Here is a 20,774-nt window from a genome sequence, read left to right as displayed (position 1 = left end):
TGCTTAAGTTATGCACCTGTTACTTGACTGATTAGAAAGAGTTACATCCCAAGATATATTTGACTTAGAAGTTTGTACATAGAAAAAATATTCCAAGAAAGTGGTGATACAAAATAAGATATGCTGATTTCTTCTAATTTAGTTGATTGCAAAATAATTCAGGATTCCCCCTGAACAGCAGATCTGCAGGTTTCTTATCTCCCTCCACTGGTGATTTAGTTCAGAAAAGGTGCACATCTCCCAGAATTCTCCTAGCTAGCACATTTTCATTTGAGTAATTTCAGAGGGCAGACCTGGATTCCATTTGAGTGAGCTAAGCCAGAAAACCTGTTCTGGGAGATAACCTCAGTAGCACCAACCAGGAATGAGCTTCAGTCCAGGTGTTCAGAATATAATGCGCATTTTGTGCAAACACAATGTGCAAATTCCCAGGTCTTTGTAGTATGGATATCATGAGAATAGCTTCTGATCACATTAATAATGCAATAAAGCTAACTATCTAGGCAAGGAAATCACCATACCAAATATTCGATGATTGGTTTTTCTTGTATTTACATGTACATATTCTTTGAAGAATAGTTTCCTGAGGTTTGTCATCCCTGGCAATACCAGTAGAGAGAGAGCATGAAGAATTTTTTGATGTATGCCAGCAGAATAATGAAACTCTTCTCAAAATGCAGTGCAGGTATGAGATGTTGTCTGATTTCAGGGTTAGAAATGTCCACCCTCAGAAGATGAAACACATTTTTTGCATTTGCTAGATTGCCCCAACACCCATGGGAAACACAGGCTTTATCTGTCAAAAGAAGCATTCCAACAACAGTACATCCTGCAGTGAACTCAGCTGGCAGAAATTATCCTTTTCAATAGAGTTAGACCTAAGCAACGTGGAGCAATGCTCCTGTGCTACTGCCCTTGACAACAACCTCAGCTATTCCTTCAGGACTCCTGCAGGAGTGTAAATTGTCTCTGTGGAGTTTTCCATGCGACCCCCACGATCAATCTCACGCTCCCAATAGTGGACATTAAGTAGCATTCAGCCTTCCTGACCAGTCTCAGGAGCATCTCATCCAGCCTGGATGGCACCCTCTCACACAGCACACGGGCAGGCTGGCCGTTCTCCAGAGGTACAGAGGTTACATACAACCCTAACCCACAGCGGAGGCTGCTGCAACAGAAGAACCACCACTTGTGCCAGGTGTATCACGACAGGTATGTTTTTCTCAAGTGACTAAGGTTCCTCTGCTGCTGAAAAGTTACGAGAGCTTAGATATCTAAGAAACATCATTTTGAAAGAGATCATTGTTCTAGGTGCCTTGATGTGGAATTGCAGGAATTGGATGGACTCCTGCACCCAGAAGTATTCATACTCAGGACCTTGTTTTATTCTGGAAAGAATCTCTGCTAATAAAATTCTGGTTGAATTTGCCGCTATCTCTCACTAACGCTCAGCTAACACATAAAATTTACAAAGCAGTTGCAGTATTTTGAATAAGCAATTCAACAAGAGTAAGAAATTATTGCAAAATACAGCTGCTGCCTTTGCTTTCCAGAGATAGAGTATGCTAATGTGTTTAATCTCAAAGTCTGACAAGGAAATGGGGAAGGAAGAGGATGTAGTAGCCTGTTGAAATGTAAATGTTAATAATGAATGCTCTTTCAGTGAAGCAAACCCAATAGAAATTTTCATTCATTTTTTCAAATAATTAAAAATACTGCATTTCTACAGCCTGATTGCTAACTTTTCTTAAATGGTTTCTTAACACTTCATTAATAATATTCTATTGTTTAACACTTCATTGTATTTAATAGGCTTCAGACATCACTCTGTATTTCTTTCCACAAGCCAACTTAACTTTTGGGCTCAAAGCACAGATTTCAGGTGCTGTTGAGAAGATACTATTTGATCCTACCCTGTTTTTAAAATGAGAACAAATAGGTTTAAAAGTTCCATATCAGCTCTATAAATAAAGAACCTACCATATTCACAGAATACAGCTAACACAAGGACAAATTAGTAGATGCAATGTCTGAAATAATATAAATTAATTTTAAGCAAAACCAGTTAGTAAATCTTATTCCTTATGAAGACCTCTGTGTTAGTCTTTTCTCAAAGATTTTTGAGCAAGCAATTCCAGCTTAACACATTTCTGACTTTTATAATTATATAGAAAACTATTCCCTGAGTCCTTTTTAATAAACTGCTTATTAAACTTAATTTTGTGAATTATATAGTGTATTTCGCCTGTTATTTGGGAAATTCCAGAGGAATGGCAAGGAATGGCATGAAGTAGACGTTCATGATGAGATTTGTGTAACTTAACTTGAGCTGTTTAGAATCTAGTGGTGTATCCTACATAAAGGAATGAAGCAGAAAAATGAGATTCAGAGATTCATTGAACTTGTGCTGTAGTTATTTCAACCCTGGTATTCTGGTATTTCAGCCTCAAAACTGTTCCTTACTTCATTTTATTCCAAAATTATGATTATGTAATAAAATCCAAGATTCTGTGACCAGAATGAAAAGTGAGGTAAGTATTATTTAAATTTAAAAAAAGCCGCCATTTAAAGATAAAACTATCAAGAAATCCCAGCCAACTGCTTTTATTTATTCTAACTTGAATGGTCTTTCATCATGTGAATAAATTCACTGACTTCATAATTTACAGCAATATATCCAATCTCTCTTCATGCACACACTGTGGACTCTTCAACCTCACAAAGCAATGCATTTAGTAAACAAAAGAATCTCTGATGGTGACTTTGACAGTTTGATAAGTGAATACCTCTTCAAGTCTTCTAGGTGAGTTGACATTTTCATCTGCCCTCAAACTGCAAGAAAAATATTCTTCAAATCATGTACCTGGGCAAACACTGTCATTTACCTGATAAGACAGCAGTTAAACGTTTTTCTAGAGTTCTAACCCCAGAAGTTAATCAAGCTTCATGCAGGGTCGTAAACCTATCACCTGGTCTACTGTCACATATCATCAATAAAAGTTTTGTTTTCTGATCAAGGCATATTAGCATTGGATTTCTGTTACCTGAAGAAAAATAGAATTCCACAGGAAACTGTTATTTTCTGATTCCAGGTTTTGCTATTGATAACGTCTCAATTGCCATTATGCTGCCAAAAGATGATGCAAATACAAAATTACAAGGAGTTTGGACATTTTAGTAGTGATGTTTAGAAGTAAAAGTATCACTATTTCAGGAACTTCTAAAATAGTTTATCTGTCATAAAATATTGACCTTATTTTTGCAGTTCCTTGTCAAATTCAGAGATATATTGGTTTAATATAGCTTTGTCAAATCAATTCTCTTTCTTGGAGGATGTAAAAAATTATTTTTATTTAATTTGGATTGATGTTGAGCCATAATATCAAGTAACATTACATTTATTTGCTACATTAGCCGAAATGTTTTGCTCAAGAGTATCTTGGCACATAACCTCAAGGAAGTCAAATCTCCACAGCAGAAAGCGCCAATTTCTTAGGTTTACCATGAACTGATTTTCAGAGAATTATAACCATGTGCAAAAGTTAAAACCATAAACCAGTTAAAGACAGGTTTTAAAACCTTAATTTGGTGATCTTTAACATAAACAAAAAAGAAATAATATTTCTAATACAAGTTAACAATACATACCTATCTAGGAATCTTATTTCATCAATTTTTCTGAAACAGCTTTAATACACCAAGAGAAATAGAAATAAGAAAATTCTGAGCATAAACAATATGTGTATGTATTTATAAAATCCCTTCCTTTAAAGTTTTGCACCTTTTTCCACCTGTCTGCCTGTTTATAAATCTTTATCTGTGGGAATTTCACAGACAATCAAGTGCCCCTTCTCAGATACTTGGAAGAAGTCTCATATACTTGCTTTGGGAAACAGTGAGAGAAAAAAATTACATAATAAAACCAGAGGAAAAATAGAGCCTTTCTGAATATAAGTATTCACTACTAACAGAATGAGACTTCTACACCCATTTTTTTGCTTTCTCCACCTGATTTCTACTGCAAGTAGATTTCAAAGCATTTGTCCCGGGTATGATGATGCCACAAGGCAGCAACCACAGCCAAAGGAACTCAGCATAGGGTCATTAGGTATTTTAAAATAGTACTTGGGACATTCAGGTCTGAAAGACAAAGGGTTCAGATGGGTCTCGTTTGTGGATGGGTGGGCCAAAGGAAGAAGCAGAAGCTGCCAAAAGGTCTGAGAGGGGTGGAGGATGTCAGCTGTTGCACAGTATAAAACTTCAGGGTACCTAAGTGACAAATGGGCATAGCCTTCAATTCTGCTATGATCTCAAGAGCAGAGGATGCTTTACTAAACATCAGTGGTTACAGGGCAAGTTCTTCAGCTGAAGTGACAACAGGTTTTGTTTTGGCCAGGAAAGATATTGCATCTCTCATTCTCTTAGAAGGATTGTCACTGCTTATGATATGAACTCCTGACATCTACAGGAAATCTCATAACTCGGTTTCCTGACAAAATGATCTTATTCTTGCAGGTGAGCCAAAAGAGGTAAATAAACATAAAAACTGTTTTTACTTGAGACATCCCATCCCTTATGTTGTCTGAAATGCAAAAATTAGAAAGTACCCAGCAAGTAATAATGAAGACTGACTTAGAAGGGTACTGAAATGAGGGGAATTAAGGTGCATTTCCTTGGTGCTCTCTGAGCAGCTTTGGTCTGGGATTCTGCTAGTGTTTTGTCTTGACTGAACTTTAAGCATTGCCTTAGTGAGCAAGTATGTTCTCTGCCTCATTTCGGGCACAAAATAATACATTTAAAGGTTTTATCCCTGAGATGTTCCCTTACTTTATCAAAATGACACTGTGTTTTTACTGCAACCTATTTTTACAAAGGTAAAACCGCCTTTGATTTCTCATCTTTGTCTTCATATTGTCTGCTTTTATCAGTATTGGGTTCTTTCCTTGGAATCAAGGAAAATAAAACAGCAATTGACATTGGAGAATGACCTTTGAGCTAGCTACATCCTACAGCAGCAAAACAATGTAACTGTGTGTCTCTTAAATGTCCTGAGAATCCCTTATTCCCATTACTGTCTGGTGCACTTCCAATGTCATTCACTATTTGATTTTTTATATTCATAAGATTAGTTTGTTTGAGTTAGTTATTGCAGATTACCCAGATTTTAAATGCAATGTTTTCCAGATCACCTGCTCAGTGACCATTTATGCTTGTTCTCTATGAAAACTTTGAAATTACTTCTGTTTCCATTAATTTCATCTCACATCCTTCTGCTACAGTTCATTGTTTCTACTAAACAATGTGTTTCTAACATATTCCCTTTTAGCATTGCTGTAAGACATGTCAGGAAAGTTCTTTGTTACATTTGACTCCTTGGCTCCTATTCCATTTTGCTTTTTAACAGTGCTTGTATCCTGGAAATAAAAGAAAGTATTTTCCATTGGTACCACATAAACCTTTCCCTGTTGCCTCCAAGGCATGAAGCATGCCTTCTCATTCCATTTTCTCTACTTTTGGTCTCTGCACATTCAGAGTCCTGCTCTTTCCATCATTATATCTATATTTCACAAGTTCTGGGGGAAAAAAGCTTTAAAGCATATTCTTAATGTATAAGTACAAACATTTGTATATGACTTAAATAAAACCAAGACTGCTTTATGATGGAACAGCTTTCAGAAAAATTTAGCACGTTGAAGGCCTTGTCCTATTGTTTTTGTTGTGTTCAAGAATTTTGTAAGGGACTAGTAGGACCTTCAAAACGGAGCATGCTGCCTGGTGTAAGAAAACACCCAAAGCTACCAGTGTCTAAGAAAACCTATACACTGTCCACAGAGAGTCTGCCCAGACTGCCACAGTCTGTCTGGGAACACCAATACACAACAAAGCAGACAACATAGGAGATCCTCTGAGGTTCAGAGGGGACATCCCATTAACCATGCTCCAACGTCCTGCTATCTGATTGACCCTAGGCTGCCCATTTAAGTAAATGGCCTGGTTTTCCAACTCATTTCCCTCATCTTTTCTCAAAACAATTAGAGTTCAGGATTCTTGTGAGACCGTTTCATGGTGACTATCCTGGGTATCTCACAATTTAAACCACAATTTCACGTAGAGTGACAGCCAGGGTAAGGTCTCCAGCATTTTCCCCTTCCTGGCTCTCACAGGGGTTTTACTCTGCCAGCCTGCTGGCACAGCAGATGCTACTGCTGCCAAGCACTGACCCTGCCAGAGACTGGCCAAATGTAAGGAAGGCACATGCCAGACTAGCATGCATGGTCTGTCCCAGTCTCATTGGGATGTATGGCTCCTGCTGTATCAATAAAAATTGATTTATACAATTGCAGATGGTTCTGCTCAGTAATGATCCAGTCAGCCACAGAGAGAATGGGAGAAACTCATCAAAAGTAATTGAGCTTTTGCTCTTAAGCCTCTCACATCCATCTGCAAGTCCTACTCTCTATCTTTCCAAAGAAACTGCTGAACACATAAAGCCTGCTAATGCTGTGCTAATATGGGCATATAACTGAGGTCCTTCTGATAAGCCTAGTAATGATCAGGCTGTCTGAGGTGTACCAGCTCTGTACTACTTAAATGCTGAATGTATTCTCAGAAACCAAGGAGGCAATTTAACCTCCCATTATAGATGTCCAACTCATTTTAGCAGTAACAGCTGCTTTAGTTTATAAATTAAATTGTTAACTTCTAAATTCCTTCTCAAATTTGTGAGTTTATCAGGAGAACAGGTTTTAAACTTACTTCTGCTTCCTTACACAATAAAGTGTTAGCTGCATGCTAAGATTTCACATTATCTGAAGAAGAAAATAAACTGAGTGAACATTCCCTGCTGGCTCTAGCCCAGTTTTGCCCATCTGGATGATTTTTACAAGCTAGAGACTTGTCCCAAGTATAGTTTAGCTCCTACAAGAACACTGGAAAACAGGTCTCTTCCTGTGCTGTTATGGTAAATTATTACAAAACTCACTCTTCAACCTGAAGATACTCAAAAATCTGGAGTTAAAATATTTGCCATGGTCCTTTTCACATGCAGTTATCACTAAGGATGCAAGTGAAGAATGTCACCTCTTGAACCATGGATGGACAGGAGACATACCACAGTCACAGCACTGCAGCATCTTCTCTCTCTTTCAGACCTGGATTTAATAAGACATTAAGATGACTCTAACTCACCACAAAAAGCATGTGGGCATTCATATCATGGGTCATGCCATACATATCTACTCCTTTCCATCCTGCTGTCTTTAAAGTCTTTATAGTCTTTAGAGACTTTAGAGTCTAAATACACCATCTGCCTCCTCACCTTATAGCTTTGAATAACTTTCACATTTTTGGGTCTCCCTTTGATTTATCTCCAGTCCTTCTGTTTGCTCTTCCCTGAGTACTGTCCAATACTGTGGGGATTGGCCTGAATTCCCTATTGATGTTCCTGTTTGTCATGCTGTTAGCACTGTTTGAAGAACTCTACCAAGGCATCAGAAATACCTCCTGATCAGCTTTTGAGTCTCCACGCACATGCATTTCAGTGTAGTATTTATCAAGTATTTAATTGGTTTTAACCTGCTTTGATGTTCATTTCACTTGGTTTTCTCCAGCATAAACTAAAATCAGCAAAACATGAGTGAAGAGGGCTGAGCAGGGATGTTTCTCATGCCAGTGGTTTTTGATTCTCATGAGAACCCACACAACAACATTGTTGAAGCCTGCAGGTGTGGGGGCATGAGACTAATGGCACCTGCATAAAAGCAAAGGAATGCAAGGGAAAACTGTCTGTGTGGCTCCAGGCAGATCGAGTGAAAGGCTGTAGAGCTGCAAATATTGACCTGTAATATTACACATCCTCAAGCATTAAGGCACCTCAAGCTCCATACAACTTTATTTTCTGTTTACCTTCTTCACCCCCATTGTGATTTCACAGTCCTCTGCCATACCATCCCTTTATCTCTTTCCAGTCAAAGAAGTCTCTTTAGTCCATCTGCATGCAAGGTCTGTCTGGTGTCTGTGATCATACTCATCACCCTTCTCAATGCTATTTTTGATTCTACTACAATCCTCTGAGAGCCTTGCATTAGAATTATAGTCAATTTTCAAGACATGCTGTGTGAAAGTATTATAGAGCAGCCTGGTGATGTTTTCTGTTTCGTTTTTTCTCAGCTAAATAATTCCTATCATCGAACTTGTTTTTTCACTGAAACAGAGTAATGCAATAACCTCCTTGTTTTCATAACCCCTGAAACTTGTTCACAGTGAGCAGATTCAGCCAAATAGTTGTAATATACTTTTTAATCTTTACGTTTTTAAGCTTTTCTAATAAATTATGCTGACTGAAGCTGAATCACCACATGATCCATGAGTATTCTGAAGGTCAAAAATCTATATGCATGCAGACATGTGAAAAGTCAAAGAACATTTATACAAATTATTTTGATAAAGGACATTTTGCATAGGTTGAGAGATATATCCACAGTTCTGCAGTCATTTGATCTGTCAGGGGAGAAAATTGGCCATGTTTTCAAATTCCTAACACTCTTTTTTAAATAAAGTTCCTAAAACATAGGCTTCTCTGACAAAATACCTAGAAGTGTTGCTGTCACATTTCATATAACCGATCTTACATGCAATTCACTTAAACACAATCACAAAAAAACATTTTTAATTGAATATTCATTTACTAAAACATTTTTTTGTATCACTGAAGAACTAAATAGAGGAACAATGCTACTGTTTGCACATAAAGTGAATAAACACAGTCCATTCGTGACATGTGAGTGCTGTTGGTTCTCTTGGACTACCATTTCTGATATGGAAGCTAGAGAACTATGCAAAAAATTAATCCATTCCTTATTGGATGTGGAGAATCACAGCATTAGCAACATCAACCCAGTACTAAGGAATTTCACTTACCAAAAGTCACTGGGGACCTGAGCCTCAGGCCTGGCTCCCAGGCACTTCAGGGATTTGAATCTGCTTCTCAATGCAGCGTGAAACTCATTTGCATATAAATTCCCATTGTAGCCAAAAGTTTTATGCTTCCCATGCAGCTGAGATGGAGCAGAATGGGTCACTAAGAAGAAAGAAAAATATTTCAATCTTTTGGAGACTTTGGGGTGACCCCTATCACCTCCTCCCCTGTCTCACTCACACCAATGTCGTGGAGGCCAATGTGCCCCTTAGCCTGAGGGTCAGTTTCTCATGGCAAGCTGTAGCACCAGGAGTGGGAATGGAGCAACTTTTGTTTAGCATGCCAGCAGTTTGCCTGCTTAAATATAATCTGCCTAACTAATTAGCTGCTTTTCTCAATTTTGAGCTTAAATTTATTTTAAACTTCTTCACAATGTAAAACCCAGACAGGTAATTCAGATCCTCAAGCTTGTAAAAAACTCTAATTATATAAAATTAATTCAGGCAGGGCAGAAACCTTAAACCTCTAATTTGTTGAAAAATGCAATTTATTGAATATGTGAATTCAGGCAAATGTAACTAATGTTTTTTGTTAGTAGAAAAACAGCTGTTCCTCAAGTTGGAATGCTTTGTCTAGACTTATTTTAATAACATATTTCATCTTTTTTTTTTGTTTCCAACTTTTCAGAGCCTGGGTGGACAAAAATACTTTCTAGAGATGCTATTCTTTTCCAATAACTATGTGAGATGGGCTCACTGCAATTCTCTGTTTAGATGACTCCCTCAGGTGACTTATACTAGGTGGCATGAAAATGACTGTGCCTGTTCTTCAGAGAAAAAATTGAAGAAAATCAAGAAGTCTTTAAAAAAAAAAGGCAAAAATCAGTCAAATTAATATGCAGAAAATAGGAATTACCCAGACGATCTCAGAAAATATGAGACAGGACTTCAGGGGTATTAACACTCTGTATTCACACTGAAAAATCGCAGCCTAGTTTAGTTCTTAGAGGAACTGATTGCTGAAAAAAAACACAGAGAGGTTTTTGAATTTCCATCCCTGGAGCTATTAAACTTCAAATGAATTAAGGCCAAATCAACCTGACCCAAGGCTGAAGATAGCTGCATTGTGAGTCTAGGGCAGGATGAAATGACTGCCCAAGATCCCAAACCCAAACCAACCACAGCTATTCCATGAATGTGCTTCTCGGAATCAACACTACTGTAGAAAGGAGAAGGAACAATTTGTACAGAAGAAAACTCTCTCTTCTCTCTCATAGTCAGGTCTTTTAAGATACACTTGGACAAAGTTACCTTCATCAGTGAGAACTATTTCAGGCCAGAACTAAATTTTACTTGCTGTTTTAAATGGCATACCAAGGAAGAACATCAGCTCTAAGACTGGCTCTGACTGAAAAACATCTGTCCTTTTCCTAAGCATAACATTGTCCCTCTGCTTCCCTGTCACTGTCCCTCTCCTTCCTTGTCAAACAACTTCCTCTTGAACACAGAGAGAAAAACTGCAGAAAAAAGAGAGCATTCCAATTTGAACGTACCAAGGAACCTTCAAAAACCAGGGAATGGCCTAAAAGACTGAATATTATGCCTGTTTGCTTGTTCATTTTCAGCATGTGATACAAAGTTGATGGAGATTGCAAGTCTAAATTTATGAGGGAAATCAAATTTAAATACTAGAAACACTAGCAGGAGAAGAGAAATAAGCAATTAGCCTTGCAGTGGTCATAATGTGTTTTTCACTGATTTGAGTTATGGATATCTGTACGTGTGGATGTTCATCAGAGGTTGGGGAGTTGGGATGAATGTGTGCATTCCATACAACTTCTGTTACTGGACCATGTTGTTTGCCACTAAGGCTGAAATCTTAATTCAACCTTTTCCTGATATTTACACATTAATCTGTCAATATACATGGCAATATACTCTTTCCTGAGGAATCATGCCTCATTCAATGCACTGCATGCTACCCTGTCCCAGGAAATATTTGCTGTCTTTTATGAAGTGCTGTAAAATGAATGTATATAGCACAGAATGTAAAGTATAAAAAATATAAAATAATGTAGGGAAAGATAACTGACCCAGCAGCTTTGCAGTCCAGTACTTAACATAGTCATGAACAAGCAATTAATTCACAGATGCTATGACTGTACACATGTGAAAAACTGTCCCCCAGAGAAACTGTGAACAATAACCACAGGGTATCTTCAAATCCAGCCATGAAGTCTTGATATCCATGAAGCAGCTTTAAATTGTCCCAACAGAGAAAAGAGTTATACCTGGGTTTTCAGCGGACTGAAGTACTGATATATGTCATAAAAACAGGACATAAATGTCTCTAAAATCTAGGCTTTCTGGTCTTGTAAAGGCAGCATTACATTTGGATTGAGCATGCTTGATTTGGCCCAAGATAAAAATGCTTCATGTCTCTTTATATCAGGCTAGAAATTTTACTTTTTGTGTTTGCTCTGTTGTAAATTGTGGACCAAATTCTCATCTAACACATGAAAGTAGAAATGCATATCCAAGAGCAGAATTTGTCCATTCATTATCAATGTAATATGCACTGCTGGTACAGTATTTTTTAGATTCTGATGTGGAAATATACATTAACAATTTGCAGCAAAATTTAAAGAAAGCAAAATTGACTCTTCTCCATTTTTAAAAAATGAGACCTAAGCACTGAATCCAATCAGAATATACAAATTTAGATGAACACTGACTTGTAAGCAAAATATTTATTTTATGTCAGTCATTTGTATTCAGTGTGAATTCTTGTTACAATTATGCATCTTTTAAAATACAAGTCATATTGCAGAGAAGCGATGTTAATAGACCAAAGATTCAGTGTTAATAAATAACAAATTTTTATTTAGAATTTCTCATTCCTATTGTATACGCCCGGAAGAAAATGCACGATACTGTATGTGTCTATCACTGATAGCCACATATCCAGAGTCATGATTGCTGGCAAGAACACACTGCGAGAAAGAACAGGATGTGGCTGGAAAAGGAGCCATACAGATGTAGAGTAACACTTTTCTGGGACAAATGTTCTTGTTCTGACTCCTGGAGGTAAGCACAACACAGCACAGCAAAAGTACATGGATGAAGTTGAGAGATGGGTATGGACTTCTGACCAAGAGCTGACTCAGTAGCATGGGATCAATATTTCCATAGACCCTGAAGCATTCCGACTCTTTTCCTGAAAAGTCAAAAAGAACAAACTGCACATGATTAATAATTTACATAGAAAGCATTAAACAGCTCCAGTGGGGGAAACTTATCTATGTAACGGCATCCTCAGCAAGCCTGGCACCCTAAAAAGCCTCAAGCACCCTAAAAACAACAGCAGGATCAACACTGGAGCTAGAACTGGCGACCTCTCTCTTTCATTCTTCCTTTCTTTTCTCTACATCTCTTGAATCTCTCTCTCGCTCTTCTCTTTCTCTCTACCACTTAAGTAAAATCCAACCAAGTGTGTTTATACTAAAAAATGAGGAACTAACTTACATCAATTTCCATGTCAAGAGTGTAATTCACTAATAAAACAATTCTAAGTTTTTTGAGGGTCCTCTGACTGTTGCCATTCATTTTTGACCACAAACATCTACCAATCTTGGGCACTCCCTTCCCCTTAGGGTGGGACACCACATCTACAAAACAATTTTTAATACAAACAGCAAAAGTCTTATAAAGCTTAGAAATCAATAAAATGTAGTGATTTTGAAGCACGCTGACTTTCTCCAGGTGCTAAATGTAGTTCAGTCTGTTCTGCATCTGACTTCCTTTAACAATTCAAGAAGGTTTTGATGCCTACGGCGACCAAAGAAAATTGTTGACCATCACCCTGTTACACTAAGATTAGACAGCATAATTTCTTGCTCCTTTATACCTTCTGGCTTTCTAAAATCAAATACCTGACTTGAAAATTAGATAAATGTAGTTTTTTTCCCTCTAATCAACTGCACATGAAAACAGAAATTTTAGGAAAATAAAATTATTAAAGCCTGTAATAAGCCCTGCCAGTGAGGAAAGCCATGCAATAGCTTTCATTTGTGTATCACATCTGCATTTGCTAATATTTTACTATTCAGAAGCTCCTTCTGTTCTTTTTCCATTGTTATTTGATGCCATAAACATATTCATCATCATCAAAATTCAAATTAGCTCATCAAATCAAATTTGATTTATTAATCTAAAATTTCCAGGACCCATCATCACTCTCTGATAGAATATGATAAAGACATTTATACATGCATTTAAACAAAGTTATGGCATGTATGTTTTAGCTATGCTAAGGAGGCATGATTAGTGCTAACCCAGCTTCGTCCACAGGTGAAGATGTAGGTCCAGCAGCCTCCTTGGGGCTCTCAGACATCACTACTCCCAGCCACAGGAATAACTGCCCTATGGAAGTGTCCCTCGGAGTGAATGACAGAGCTGACCTGCAGATCACATTAATTTGGAGCTACTCTGCTTTACTGAAACCTATTTCAGTAGCAAGCAGCTCCAGCCAGGGTATGTCTGAATGAGAGAATCATCTAATGCAAAATGCATAGTCCACTAAGCTACAGAAAGCCAGGGTATTCTGCATTTCACAGGCTCGGAGGAGAAAAACATATCAGATGGATCTTTCTAAAAAAATGTAAAATGTTGCTTTTATTAACACACATTCTGACTGAGAAAGCAGTCATATCCAGCAGAGCACATGCACTCTATCCTAAATGTATCTTAAGCTCAGTGAGGCTGATGGGGCCTGAGCACTCAAAAGTAAAAGCCATTGCTTACAAATTTACCTTTAAAAATCTGGATGGCAGAAATCTGTTACAAATACAGTAGCAGGAGCACACACCTGGACCAGATGGAACATTAAATATTCACTCAAAGGTTGCTGTGGACATCGGTTTTGGAACAAAAGTATCTTGGAAATTACTGGATGTGACAGATGTTCGGTTGCCATGGAAAATCAAATCCTCTTTACTAAGGTGATTAAATACATCTGTGGGTGGCTGGTTTTATTGAAAATGTCTGCCTTAAAATCAATGAAGCTTATTTTTCTATATTCTTTGTTTGGTGTGACCAGATTATTCATGTTTGTTTATGTAAAATAGTCTTATAATTTTCCTGGCAGAACATGGCTTCCTGAAAGTAAGCTGTTCAAGTCCTATCAAAATACTGAGAATAAAAGTTGTCAATATCAACAAGAGACCCAAGTTCATAAACTATTTAAAATATTCTGGTAGCATTTTCCTTAAATATATTGTAATATCATATCTTTTCATGTCTTGATGGCAGCTGGATCAGCACCCTGATGCTCACAAAAAGCACATAGGTATTCAAAAAAGTACTGCAAAAAAATCTGCCTGGTCTGCTGAATCAAGCATACAAGACAAAAGTTACTGGAATTACCAACTGCTTAATATTGGAAATGTGATTGTTCCTTGTGTTGTGTTCTAATCCCTACACAAAAATTCTCAAATTAATGCCAAAGAGTCATTTGCCAACAGAGATTCTAACATAGTGTGTTAGGCGTAACTGTACGAAAAGTAAAATTCTGCTCTGTATAGAGAATATAAGTTCATAAAGAAAGGTTAATTTTAATTTGCTTTTGTGAAGCACATCAAGATTTGTACATTACTGATAACTAATTCTAACATTTTTCAGACTATGCGCCTCAGATTCTGGGATCAGAGCAATCCTTATCCCAAATTTGTGTGACAAGGTTGTCACAAAATCTATAGATTTGGGACATAAGGTATTGGCAAACTGAGGGGTAACAGAGTTTGCAATTTGTGAACAAATGTTCTTAGCCTGTAAAGTGTGAAAATATATCAATATCTCTGGAGCCTGGAGAATAACTCATTCTTTTGTAACTAAATTAAATTAACTAAAACCAGTTTGTTCTCCATGGCAGATATCAAAGGCCAAAGATCACAGGAACAGACAAGAAACCAGAGGGCACACAGCACTTCCTACTGGAAGAGTTTTCCAAGAAATGTGCCTGACTGTTGCGAGACACCACCACATGTTTTAGCAAGAGTGATACACATCCCTTTTATGATTATCCCTGATTTTTAGAACATTATAGGATAAATTGCTATACATGTGTAGGTTTTGCTTGCATTTATGGGCAAATTTTCTTATTGCTTAGTTGTGAAACCTAAGCAGAATCTACTTTGGTTAATGACTCTCATATTTTTATCTGTTTCTATTATCTCTACTGCTGCTCCTCTGGGAAAATGAACAGACATGTCAGTAAGCAGCCCGAGACATTTTAGCCAAGTCTTGAGGTGTCCAAGAACTCTATTTTCTTGAAGTCTCATCTCAACAATACTCAGTAAAGCTCCTTAAAAACTTCCTCATGTAGAGCTATCTCAATTTCTCACATTTCTACCTTACAAGGAAAACTGTCTTACATTTAAACAGTTTTCAAGGGGTGTCTATGATTTAGGCAATCAAGTTACACTTTGAAAGAAACTGTCTCTCTGAGTGCTTTTAGTCATGTCTGAAAGGAAGATTTAGATTTCTAACTCACTTAAGCTTTTCTAAAAAAATATGTCTGTCATCCATCTGAAATTAATTTACCCTATGCTTTCTAACTCTCTAGGCATTCGTTCCAAGATGTCATCACTCTGTTGGTAGTTTTAAAATAGCTACATGTACAAATTTTCTGAGCAGTTCCAGTTTTGCAATGAGTGATTTGTCAGTGCTTCTTTTCTGTCTTTCCCTTTCCACGGCTAAAACCTCAACAAGAATAGAAAGAATTCTGTTTGTTTGATTTTTTGGGTTTTTTAAACATGCATTTACACCACAAAAATATTTTGCACTGTGCGGTTTATTTCCTCTACTTTCACGCCTAATAATAAAGTAGAAGATGCTGAAGTTCAAGGACCACCTTGCAGTTTTTCTTTGGGAGCAGAGAGAGGGGTGAAGCTCCACAGATGCCCTTTCTGTATGTGACCCAAGATCAGCGCAAAGTCTAAGATTGCCAACAGAAGCTACAGCGTCATTAGTCCTCCCCTTGTGGGCGATGATGGAAAATAAAAACATGCTGCAGTCCACTCAACACCAGTGTCATTATTTTGAAACCTGTTGGCACTTCTTTAGCAAGTAGGGAGCAGGATGTGCCACTGGGTGCGCAGGCTCATTCCTAGCAGGGCTTTGGCACAATCCACTGGCAGGCATTGGTGAGACATTTAACTCTGCTTTTCAACTGCCATCAGTAGCAAATAGGCCCTAGCATGGCCTCAGCTGGGACCTTTCTCCTTTTATTGACAAAATTATTCTCTTCCATACATTCACATTGATTTACCAGTGTAAAGCAATGGTTCAAAGGGACTCCCCATTTTAGGCTTTACCATGTAGACCTGAACTGCTTCAGGACCAGCTGTCTCTTTCCCAACAAGTAAGGCCATTGAGTGCCAGGTCTTTATTCTCCCTCCAAAACAGTCTGGGCTTAAACAGTGAGGTCGTTACTAAAGATGTAAGTATAGAAATATCTGAGGTTACCTGAAATATTTTTCATCTTAAGGTTACGTGAAATATTTTTCCAGTACATAGCAGTTCTCTCATGAATGCTGTGACCATGAAGACGCTTCAAAACATTTGAAAGCCAATGCAAATCAAATTGTATGCCATTATCCATATTTTGGAAAATTTCTATTCTGCCCAGTTGTTTAATCTCATGGCGGTCTCACTGCTCTTGCATCTCATTCTGACAAACTGCATTTAAGAGTCCGAAATTGACTCGTGCAAAGCTCCGTTTCTTTTAAAGCAAAAAAGAAAAATTACTTCATGTATATCTTGGATATTCTGTAAATAACAGTGTCACAGTTTTTTCATTCTTATCATCCAGTGCACAGATGCTCTTCTACTTTTCATCTCCATCTTATCTCAGAAAACACCTGAGGACATGTTGAAGAGCTGTCTGTCCACCAGAAGAATTTTTGTGGTTTGTAGAGATGATCAAAGGTAAAGGTTTGGGGATGACAGAAAGAAAGATCTCTCATCATCTAGCTCATTCAAATCTGAACAAATAACTCCTTTTAGAAGAAAGTTTTTGAGACTGTCATACAATCAATTCTGTCATTGTATTTTTTAGACAGTGATGGGAAATGAGACAAAATGGTGATTACCTATAATGTTTCACTCTATGATACAATAACAGCTTTTCAATTCTCATTAAACTGCTCTGTATTTAGATTGCAAATATATAATAACTTTTACCATTAAAATTATGATATAATTTTAATTTAATTAGGCCGCACACTCCATTTACAAGCATGCACATAAACTACTTTAGAAAATATTTCATAGAATTAAGAATACACCTTTTGCTTAGAATCTGAAGTAGGTCATTTAGAACTAGGTATGACAGACTGAAAGACAAAGACACAGAATAGGAATTCCTTGAAAAAAAAAATGCCTTATCCACTTCTGACAAGCCTTTTGTCATCAGTTAAAAACCCATGTGCCATACACATGTCACTACCGCCAGAGTGACAACGTAACTGAATTGAGTATAAATGGAATATAAAAAGCACGTGGTCTGAAGGCAGCACTGGAGGGAGTGGGAGATCTCCTCACCCTCAGTGATGTCTCACCCCACGGTGCCAGCAGGCCTTTCCTTCTTGTGACAGATCACATTCACAAATGGAAGGAACTCAGCTGGGCCTGACTCATTCATATACTTCAAGCAGTACCTTTTACTACAGCAGCTTAGGTAGGAAGGATTGAGGTCCAAGGAGTGCCTGGAAGAACACAAGGATTCTGCTGTTGTGTTTGATCCATGGGGATGCTGGGTCCTGACCCCAAATGTGTTGGCCCCCGCTTATTACCCATACTTGCAGGAGCACAGGCAGTCAGTTTCCTTGCATCTCTTTTCAGTGGCTGCTCAAAAATACTTTGAATTTTTCACACTTTCTTGTTCTCTGAATGACTTTGCTTATTCTCGCTTTAGTTTCCTTCAGCATTTTTGTGAATCTTCTCCAAATTTTTTCCATCCTTTCTTCCCCATGAGCACTTTCCTACCTGATTTGCATTTCTATGTCTTTTTTTCTTGTCATCCAACAATTCTTCCTTGTTGCCTTTCCCATTTTGCTGTTTTCTGCTCCCCTTACCTTTGAAGGCATGCCTCCCTGCTGATATAAAACATTCTGCAATAGTGAGCTCTCCGTTACTTGTCATCCTCAGCTGTTAAAGTCATTCCTGCTCCACTGGCAGCACAATGACTCTCTTTTCCAAATACTGTCAGTTATATTTTACATCATGGAAGTTTTGTACATGACCAGCCAGAGCTGTGTGACCACAGCACCACACTGCAGACCACAGGCATGCCCTGAGCCTGCCTCCAAATGCTACCCAAATCCTTGGCTGGCCAAGGTTAGCCTGCAGCAGCAGAGCTGCAGACCTGGCATCCCAGGGGTCCCTACCCACAACTCAGGGGCCTCCTCTTCTGACACATCCCCACCCCTGAGGACACCTTTCCTAACCTCAGGAGCACTGAGTTAACGTTGCTCACTGCTCTCAGCAGCAGAATGTGCTGAGGGCAACTACTGAAATCAGATATGCAGAAAAGTAAGGTCAAAAAAACAAACTGCACATTTGAGTTCTTTCCACCCTTTGAAAACAGAAATAATTGTCCTAGCAGAGGACATTAAGTAATCCCTGCAGGCCACAGTTGGAGAATGGCCAAGGTACTGCACCAAGGAAAGGAGGACTGCAAAGGTTGCAATAGACTAAATAAGCCTGAAAAAAATATCATGAGAAATTTTGCTGTTGCAGGGAAAGTAGTTGTAATAATAATAGTTACAAATGGGAGTCTGAAAGAATTCTGAGAATACCTTCATGATAACCTACGGGAGGAAAAAAATCATCCTATAAAAAACTGATGGAGAAACCTTGGAATAAAAATGTATGAGCTGGGGATTTAGGGAAGTGCTCTGTCTAATTTTAATTTATTTTTTATTTTTGTTTTGGCATTCCAGTCACATGTTTTCTGTCTGAATGAACGACTGATTCTTAAGATCTACCAATGGCAATGTTCCTAAGCCATCCTAGAAACTAGCTAATAAACAAACTGATTTCAATAAATATTAATATCTTGCTCTTCACTTCAAAGCTAATGTAATTCCACTTATTCTGGTAATAAGCTTTTTTCCCTATCTCAAATGTCAAAAAATAATTCATTGACCATGGACTACTATGGCACTGAGGATTAATTATTAAGTTCAGGGGTCATAGGTTTTATCTATATACTAAAAACTAGGGACAGTTTATAATTTATTTTAACATTTAAAAATGCAGTATTTTTCTGAACATGCTGCAGCTCTAATCAATCTTTGATAAAGTCTTCAAAGAATTAGAAGATAATATATAGAATGTTTCAGTACTGCAAAAGCAAGTAAGTTTTCTCAGATCATGAGATCCTTGAAACTCCCTGAAAGATTAATATGGTACTTTAACATAAGTTAGCTCTAAACGAAGTCTTCCACCTCCATTATATGCCAAGCCCAGCAGCTGTGCCAGACTTTGTGTTTTAAACCCAGCTGTCTCTGTCTTAATGCAAGTTCTGTTCAAAGAGATATTAATCAGACTGGCTAGACTGTTGGGACTTAATGTATCAGTACCTACTTTTTTATGTAGGCTTATAAACTTTATATTGAGATATAAATTAAGACTATTTGCTTCTTCGACTCCTTGCCTGAGGGCACCTTTTATTCTAAGCTATCTGATGAGCTATACAAATGATGCATGCAAGAATGCCATCAGCTTTCATATGATGTTTATTTTTTCCTGTTAATGAAAGGATTACCATTTTTTATGCATATTTCTTGTGGTTTAAGAAAATGCCGTCTCTATATTGCTTTAAAATTCACTATGATGGAAAGACTTTTTATTAAAACAATATTTTTCTCCAGTTTCAAGATTGGCACTTGCATCCTCTCATTCTGACAGTTTACATTATTTTTCTGCATAATAGGATTGAAGCAGTGGAAGATTAACAGGAGGCAATCTAATTTAATGGTTGCAATTATAGTTGATGAAGAAATGTGTTAATCAGGAAAAATATAACTCTGATGACTTCCTATGTGAGAAAAAAAACAGAAAAGAAGGAAAAAATGGAGAAGAGAAATCTGTGCTGGGTGAGCTTGCTCATCTGTATATCCACTTTGTTCTAGAATCATATTTTAATATAGATATTCTTGCATAAAATATTATTCTGTAATACATAGGCTGTGTGATCCTGATGGCTCAGCCAGCAAAAATGTTGAGAAGTTACTCCAATGTCTTCACTAACACCTGAATAGGTATTGATAGAAAAAAAATAAACACTTTGCTTACTAAGTCATCCATGTAGGCAGGACTGCTGCCTGCATAACAGAAATTATCTGTGGGGCTGCTTCTCCGTTTTAGCTGCTTTTTAATCCTACAAGTGTGTGTAGGAGAAAACTACCAGGGTATCATTGACCACTACAAACTGCAATCTGCCTGATTCCCTAAAATGTAAATTAGCATGCAACAGGATTGCAACCTCACAGATCAGCCACTCAAAAGGGGGTCAGGAACTCCTGACTCTCTTCCCTCCTTAGGAGTGGTTGATGCATTTTCAGAGAAAATGTTTATGGCATTTAGTTATTATTAACATGACACGGCGAAAAATTACAGAAATACAGCAATTTAATAAAATAGGATTTTACACACAGGGAATACACTTCCTAATTTCTGTCTCTTATTTCAGGAAATGAGAGAGAAGGGACTGGTCCAAAGGGTGACCCTTCCTTCCTAGATATCCTGAGTATCCCCAGCCATATCATGCACCCAAACTCCCGACACCGTGGCCC

The 20,774-nt window shown here is 37.7% G+C and overlaps 1 long non-coding RNA gene across 1 annotated transcript in view; it reads right to left on the bottom strand.

The window, feature by feature from the left end:
* Nucleotides 1-8,925: 8,925 nt before the first annotated feature.
* The window catches only part of LOC135297322 (uncharacterized), a 476,053-nt gene continuing 464,204 nt past the window's right edge, over nucleotides 8,926-20,774 (bottom strand). Inside the window, exon 23 of the long non-coding RNA XR_010359348.1 lies at nucleotides 8,926-9,079. This is a non-coding gene — a long non-coding RNA (uncharacterized LOC135297322). The remainder of the gene's footprint in view (nucleotides 9,080-20,774) is intronic.

This window comes from Passer domesticus, chromosome 3 (assembly GCF_036417665.1).
Source record: "Passer domesticus isolate bPasDom1 chromosome 3, bPasDom1.hap1, whole genome shotgun sequence".
Taxonomy (NCBI): Eukaryota; Metazoa; Chordata; class Aves; order Passeriformes; family Passeridae; genus Passer; species Passer domesticus.
The sequence above is the reverse complement of the archived record's forward strand: the minus strand, read 5'-3'. Positions and strand labels throughout refer to the sequence as shown.